The sequence below is a fragment of the Liolophura sinensis genome, chromosome 6 (assembly GCF_032854445.1).
Source record: "Liolophura sinensis isolate JHLJ2023 chromosome 6, CUHK_Ljap_v2, whole genome shotgun sequence".
Lineage (NCBI taxonomy): Eukaryota > Metazoa > Mollusca > Polyplacophora > Chitonida > Chitonidae > Liolophura > Liolophura sinensis.
The window spans coordinates 69,048,606-69,057,310 of record NC_088300.1 but is presented as its reverse complement, the minus strand read 5'-3'; positions in this window follow the sequence as shown (position 1 = coordinate 69,057,310).

Genomic DNA, 8,705 nt, shown 5'->3' with positions numbered 1-8,705 from the left:
GTCGAGCGGGCTCTTTCAACGATAAACGACCCTCCTCTTCCCATGCGAGAACTTCTGGGGCTTGACAAGCACTGCAGACCTCGGAAGGCGAACACGCGAATAACCTCGCCAAGCTGTCAAGTCTCGATAAGGACATCGCAAAACAAAAACAGAAGTTGGAGGAGGCCACTGATGAATTCTCCCGGCGTCGGATCGCAGGCCGGATAAGGAATCTCGAGGACGAGAGGGTGGCCCGGCTCGAAGCAGCCTCTTTAACGGGCGAAGCCCTGCGCACGCAAATACGCCGCATCAAGCAGACGATCGATCGCATCCTACACAAGGATACCACTCTGGCCGAGCGCGTCCGCACCCTCTTCCGGGAGCAGGGAATAACCGTGGTCTCCATTCTCACGGTAATTGGGATGGCGATCTCGACACTGGGGGCTAGCGATAAAGTTGGCGCTGACTGGCGGGTCCGGCGGGGGCATCCAGCCAATGCCACCTCCATCCGACGGGCTTGGTCTTAAAGAATGGGTGAAAAAGCATCTCCAGTCCCTGGCGCGCGCCCTTGGCAAGCTGGCTGGGAAGGCTGCCTCTGCGATTCCGGTATTATTATCGTGTCCTGGCTACTGAACCTTCTCGGGAAAGCGACTGGATGGCTGGCAGATAATGTCTGGGCTCTAGTCGTCGCAGTAGGTGGCCTAATGCTCGTGGCTGTTCGCAAGTATTTAACACATAGTCCCACAGCAGCAGTAAGCCCATACCAGCCCCAGCGACGACGATGGCTATCTTCTCCGCACCGTGATTCTTTTTGGTTTGGAAATAGGGGTTTCTTGTGTGCCTCCGGCGGCTGCAACATGCTGAAACGCGCGCGGTGGGTGGTGGGGATGCTTTCTTGTGGCTCAACGATCCCGTGGGAAGGTGCACGCTTGTGCAAAGTGGGCGGCACTTTAGCGTTCACACCCTCATTAGCGCCTAGCTTCTGGTCCTCTGTGGCCACGACGATTTTGTTGTTGTAGTTCGCCACATGGCCGATCTGCAGAAGCATGTTGCTGGGGCCATATATAGGCCCTATGCCATACACAAAGTCTACAGCGCTCCCGGCATACTGTAGCACGTCCTGGTAGCGTTTTGATTGCAGACGGAAGGTCGATCGGAGAGGAAATGGCGTCCTTCAACGTTCGCGGCAAACTGTTTTTGCGCGTCGAAGGCTGTGCCCGTGCCTAGAATACGCGCCCTTCTTTGCGCTTGGGCGCCTAAAACAGCTCACACGTATGTCCGGATGGAATCGCTTAGGCGCTCTACGCCCCGCTGCGTGAATCCTTGGGATATGTCGACAATGAACGACGCCCAAGCCTCCTCGGCGTCCTGCTCGATGTAGTCGATGTGGAGCACTGTAGGCTTTCTAGAGAACGACCATCCTGCTCGGATCGAAGGTCCCATCGCCAATGGGGCTGTAGCCCGTTCTCGTGACATAGTAATTTGCCACTCCGAGGACGTGATTGACCCCCCTGCGCCTCCAGTCTGTGTGCGCATCTACGCGGAACTCTCTACAAATCCTCTCATAGGCCCTCTCGTCGTAGTGGTTTTTGAATGTCGCCCACGCTCTGTCTTGCGGCAGGGGGGCCTGCATCTCTCCAGATCCGCCTAACTTGGTAATACACATGGAACGTGTACAGGGCCCTTATTCGTTGGTCGGGGGCGAGAAGATGGTCTTTTTGCAGAGACGCCACAGCCCGTGGTTGCGCACCAGACCGCGAAGTTCACTTGGTTCCTGCCAGAATAGCATAGGATTGGTGTTCCAGCCCGAATAATTTCATTGTCGGTTATCTTTGGCAGCCGGTACTTGGCCAGCACATCTGTGAACTGGACTGGAAGGCCTTCTTTTAATCGATGTAGATGTCAAATCGCGTGAGCTGCTCTGCGTGGGTTTGGATACTATGAAATGCCCCGGCCCTTGTAGTGGCCTCTCTACTGAACCTGTAATCCTCGCTGTTCATCGTGGCTAAGATGTTCATCACATTGACTGCTTGCCCCCATCTTAGGGTTCTCCGACGGGATGACGCCCATAGGGGGGACTGTGGAGGGTGAAAAAGCTACCTAACTTGGGTCTCACACAAAGAAGTGTTCGTGCATTTATATGAACTGAGCACCTCAGAAAACGTGAGAATAACCTCAGATTTCGGTGGCGGTTCCACACTACTTAAAGCCATCGCCGTCAGTGGTGAAGGGATTAACTGCGGGAAGATGGTTTCATTTCCCAACCCACAGTACAAAACCTTGCGCGCCGACTATATAACGCACTTGACCGTGGCACTTTTAGACAAAGACGGGAAATATATGAATGTAGGGTACCTCAGCGCTACCCTCTAAATACAATGACTATGGTGGACGCAGCCGGTCCCAGGTCTGCGTGCCTGTCTTTAAGCGACTTGGCAGATGTGTCGGAGTTCGAACTTCAAGGCCAGGAAGGTAAAATCTACGCCTTCCAGTTTCAAAGTGGCAAGTACAACCGCAAAAAGATTATGGGGGGGGGGGCAAGCAGAACCTGCCACGTTTGCTTCCCTTGAAGATGTCTCATCCACTGCAGAGCAAGAGCGCAGGTCGTCGTCTGAGGTGAATGAAGAACAAAAACTTGATTCAGCTATGCTCACGGCCGGTTTGGGCCTAGGGGTTGCGGGCGTGGGGCTACTCACAACGATAATTGCAACCCCTGCTGTCTTGGCCATGGAAGCTGCGGGCCCTAGCTTGCGGTGTCTAAAATGTCGCCGGAAAATTCGTTAGCCGCCAGCTTCCCTCAAAGGCCAAGAAACATAACGATATACGACTGTTGGCCGAGGCCAAACTTAACAGCATCCGTGCGCAGGTATCTACGGCATTATCTGATGGTGTTATTTCAGACGTAGAGTTCAAGCAAATCGTTCAGGAGCTCAAGAACTACTCTAATCTGAAGCAGGAGATACGCGCCAAATCTCGTAAGGTATTCAACGCCGTAGAGATCGATGAAAGCACGAAAAAACAGCTTATAGATCGCGGCCGAAAACTAGCTCGGCAAGAGCTGAAAAACGCTCTTTCCGAATGATTTTCTGGGGAACTTGTTTGGAACCAGGGCAACCCCCATGCTATGTCTCGAGAGCCCCGGGGTAAAAAAAATCTGCCCAGTGTGGGGCTCGAACCCATGGTCCAATTGTTACTAATTAATCACCACCCTAACGGCGGGCTCCGGATTTTTTTTGCGCCAGCGGCCCACCGTTAGGGGGGGTTAATTGGCGCTGACACATCCCACCACCATCGGGCCATCTACAACACCCCTTGGTAAGGTCTCTCTGCCTCCGAAACTGTCGAAAGTTGCAGAGATTCCTTAGAAGTGCGTAGAGCCCGGCGCTATATGCAGGTAATGTATTCACATACTACATATACAGGAGACCAAATCCGGATTTGAGCTAGCAAACATCCCCTTATATACGCAGTATATGAATACACCCCTTACATACAGCGCCTTTCCCACCTCTGTCAGCCGACTGAGCTATATCCCAGACCCACGAAACACAGGCTAAATTGGAAGGACTTTTCCGCATAAACACAATATCTCCAATCCTCCTAAAAATACTGGATCTTATCAAACAAGACACACTGAAAAAGACTATCACATTTATTTTTCATAAAAACCCGTAGTTTAAGCCCTATCCTGGGGAGAAAATCAGCTGAATCACCCTGTTGTGCAACACATCCGGCCTACATATAGGCTATACGCCTTATCTATTAAATACCAACTAAGTCGCCTCATATCAATGTGTTTATGTAGACTAGACTTGTAAATAAGCGTGTACGCCTTGGCTGGGGAGGCGCCCAAGGGGGGGGGGGGGCTTTATTTGTTCTGGGGAGGGCCCAAGGGGAGAGTGCGCCAGAACCTATAGTGTGTATACGCCTCGAGATGGGGCTGGGAGCCCCTATTTGCCAGGGGGGAGGGTGTTCAGGGAATGGGGGGTTGGGAGCCTCTATTTGTTCTGGAGAGGACCCCAAGGGGAGGGTGCCCCAGAACCTATAGTGTGTATACTGCTTTCTGGCCTTATATGTACTTTCCCTTAGTGATACAGCTGTGATTTTCCTGTCTTCAGTTCCCGGCCTGTAGAAACGAAACTGAGGTTTTTTTTTTTATCATGTGTGTTTTACCCTGAGTGGAAGCTACCCACCCAGGCGAAAACTTTAGAACATTTTCACCGAAGAGGAATGGGGAAAGAAACAGAACACTATAAAAATGTCGATTGGTGGGATTGGTAAATGCCACGAGAATTTCGTCGCACATGACGTTGTTTCCCAGACATGATTCATTGGGGCTAAAGAGTTTTTTTTTCAGAGAAATCTGTCTCTATGCACATTAGCTTAGTCATCACATCAGTGGTAATATAATAGTGAAATCGAATTTGCCTTGGGCTCTGAACGTGTTTTATACCTATGTTTTTACTTTTCAGCATGGACAATAGCCGACATTTTTTCTTTCTTTCTTCCCTTTTTTCTTCAGACCTATGATGACCAGCTTTTTTGTCTGCTGGGTGGAGCTTTCAGTCTGAGATTATTGTAAAATGTTAGCCCCAGCTTCATTACAACGATATATCGGTAGTTGACTGTAACCACAATTTTCGGACACGCTTCGCCTTGTTTGTATATATAGTAAAAACCGGTTTTGCTTTGCGTTTCAAGAATACCATGTTACGCCTCTCAGCGATGGTCTATACATTTATATGAGGCAAGGGGATGGGGAAAGGGTAGGAGAGGTGAAAGGGGCGCCCCGTTAGCTATGTGTGCCTATTGATTCCCGGTTGAACTCAGCACATCGCAACTGTGAATGAATTGTTGAGGTTTTAATCTAGGTGTCCTTTGTCCACTTCATTATTCCGATCCTTTGTGTACAGTATGACAGTATGTGCCGTTAGTTGAACCGTTAATTCAGGTCTGTTTAGAAACCTTTGTCGTTGGGTTTTATTGTCTGAGTTTTTTGGGGCGAACACACTTGAAATAGAATGAATCAGAACACATTTCCTCTACAGGGTAGAGGCCTACTGCATACGAATACCACAAATGACTTAGTTAGGCTTGAGATAGTATATAGTCCAATCCCAGAGATATTTTATAGGATAGTCCGATACATTTAACTTCAGGCTTCTAATTCACACCCAAATATATTCAAGCAGATTTGGACAAGGTATGTAGGCCTACATCTAATGTACACCGACATTTATTTATTAGTGTTATTTTATTATTACATCTTTTAATTTACAACATGTAAGATTAGATTAGGAGGTGGCTGGTCACTGTTCTCCGCGTTTGAGAATTAATTTCACTAAAATACACAGGTTATTGTACATGCAATGAATTGCGAGAAACCAAAAATTGTGTTCGACACTTTTTGTCCGAAAAGTTATCAATCAAAGGTCTGTCAACCCAGACGCGGCATGAGATGTGTATATATATACACTGTAGTATTGAGGTAGCTTGTTGAGTAGCTTGAGGGAAGACACGGTAGATAATGAAACCACTTATTCAAAACAAGGATATGTATCAACCCGTTGTTTTATTTTATTTCCTTTTATGTAAGGAGATATTGCAAATATCAGATATTTAATCGAAAATAGATGTAAAAATAATAAACGCATAAATAGCAACTCGTGTTCAACCAGGGGAAAAAAGAAACACGGCTAATGAGAATTGTGTGTAAGTATGTGAAGCGTATCCAGCCAATGAAACGGCCAGCACGTGCGGGCGCGCATGAATATGCATACCAGTCCAAGTGTACTTGGATCATGTAGTCTCGATTATCTTTTAGTACAACCTTCACGCTGCGTGTCATCACAGGGAAGACACTCAGTGTCACTGTCTACATTTTTAGTCTACTTTTACTGAGTGAAGGCCGTCAAAATGTCCAACTTTACCATAGAAGAACTGGTCGAGAGGATAGCCAAGCTAGAAGCCAATGATCCGGACCCTAACTTCAAGACAGCCTTAGCGGAAAATCTGGATCATTTCTTCCTGATCGTCGTTGCTCTTATTATCTACTGTAAGTATCTCTCATAATATGTTGTTAATTCAAACAATGTTTTTATGGGTCAAACTAACTTATCTTCGTTACTGGGGCAATCTGTTTGGTAAAGACTGCAGCAACAGAGAATAAAACCAGAACCGTGACTATCACAGTGTAATAGATGGCAAATAGTCACAGGTAACCCGTAAAATCTGGACCCTTGTCAGTTTACATCAGTTAAGGTTTTATTCTGTTTGTGTATATGCATAAATAGTAGGAATTTATACGACCCCCCCCCCCCCCAAATAATGGCCTAATAATTATAGTATCTGAAAAAAAGTATGAAATGAAATGTGTTCTTTATTCTTTACTCGAAAAACAAATACTACAAATTCAAATGCGGTGTATTCTACACATTATCGTGGTATAACTTTGTGTAAACTCTTCTGCACAGAAATTGAAACAGTAGCACGATTAATGTTTTACTACAAAAATCATGCCATAGCCACGCTATTATTCGTACATTAAAACTCGTGTTAGTTGTAAAGCAGTTTCACGTAGATTTTTACCAAGCAGATTTTACCAAATGACAGACATGAAATATTTTGTTTACATCTTTGTTTTTCACACTACTTCACTATATAAAGAGATAAATGGAGGACACGTGAAGTGAACACAAATATGATATGTCATGCTTTCAACGTGGTTCGGATGGATATGTTTATATTTAGGCAGATGTCGAATTCGCTTTAATATATGTAGCTGGCAGCAACTATAATTCTCTCACACACTTGGACTTGTTGCTAGAGTAACACTGGTCTTGCACTGCATTTAAACAAAGCAATATCACAGTTCTTGCCTAAGACCTTGAGGAACATTCACATGTCATACCCCTCGTAAGACGGAGGTTGGGGTGGGGAGTAGGGCGGGACAGTGGAGGAATCACCCACATTTCTAAAGACTGCCATTTTGTTTATTGTCTACGCACTACATGCGCTTTCCACGGTTCCGCATGACCTAATGGTGTGACCTCAATTTAGATCTATTTAAGGACTGATACTTCCGAGCAAGAGACATCCGAGGGGTTTCACTTGAACTTTTACTCGCATTGACACGGGTACAATCTAAGTAACATGAAAGAAAACAACACTCTGCCTAAAGCCTCATAAGTCCATAAATATTCCTTGTTAATATTCACAAATTACGTAGGTTGTGCGAATTGTGTGACATATATATATATAATTTCCAGGTTTTACCAGCCACAGTTCTCAGAATGTCATTCAAAGTTGTTCATTTCTCTATACCAACCCATATCTCTATGTCCACCGTGCCTATACTGTTTATGTAACTTCAACCTCTAAAGAAAGGTTTTTTTTCGTGGTAAGAAGATTTAAGACTTTAAACCTACATAGAGGAACTCCGCTTTATTCGTAGAAGCCACAAATTCAAACCTTTGCTGTAGTATTCAGAGCCACAAACATCTAAGATGATCGAAATGGATCATCCATCGATGAGCTGCCCTTTTGATATTACAGAGTATATATGGCATGTCTCTTCACTACTCTCGTTTTACAAACCTTTAAGAAATAAGATGGTCAGGTAAGAAAGTCCTGAAGAAACTCTGGCAAACTTTGTACCAGACGGCACAATGTGTGAATGGCGTAAGTCCATACTACTATTATTATAGTCATTGCCGTCAGTTTAAAACTGGCAATGTCTGAAATTTACGGTTCACGCCTATGAATATACATGTGTATGTGTTTGAGGACTGTTGAATGACACGAAATCTGTCTTTCGAAAAGTTATCAAATTACTACGATAAATTCAGCAAAACTGCCTAAGAGAAATCTTTAAAAACTAAATTTTTGTAATACGCTTGGAAAATAACCTATTGCTCTTTGGAACTCAGTATATCGTGATAAAGCAACTGTGTGACCAGAAGAGCTGGACAAATTCTGAAGAGGGTGTGAAAGTGAGGTTGTATAGTGCGCTCTGTGGAGATTGAAGTTCACACGTTGTATTTTAAATATCTCGAGCCTGGCCACTCTGCCGAGTTAGTTTATCTCCTCGGTACACTTTGTGACCACAGGGCATTACTCATTGGCAGTGTGTCATTCCAGCACTATTGTACATATCTTTTCTCGTAAGTAAATAGCGACAACTTTACAACTAGCCCAGGTGTTGCACCTTTTTCTTAGCGCTTGACACGTTTCGCTTGAGATCTTTGCTCATGGATAAGAAGCTTTCTAAATATTGTATATTAATGACTTCTCCTCAGAAAAGTTAGAGAGATGTTAAAAGGTTTGGCCCGTTTTATGAAGTATGAATTAAATATCTACGAAGTAGCCGTGCTATATACATGTGCGTGTAGACCACGTGTAACCTTTTACTCATGGGTAAAAAGAGTTATTCCAACATTCATTGTCGTGATTAGAGTTTTAAAAAAGTCATATGACGTCAGAGTTCCTAAACTCTGAGAGTATGGTTCATAAAGCCTATCTTAGAATTCAAATGTGTGAACGCCTTCAGATCTCTTCACAAAAATCTAAAAAAACATAGATAAATGTATATTTGTATATAGTTTTGAGTAGTCTCTTTAGTGATACCTACTTCGCTTTTCAGAGGTCTTTTCCTTTAACATACATACAGTTCTCTGATCCCAACCCACTAACACATTGTTCTACATGTCTGCTGGTTGACACTGAAA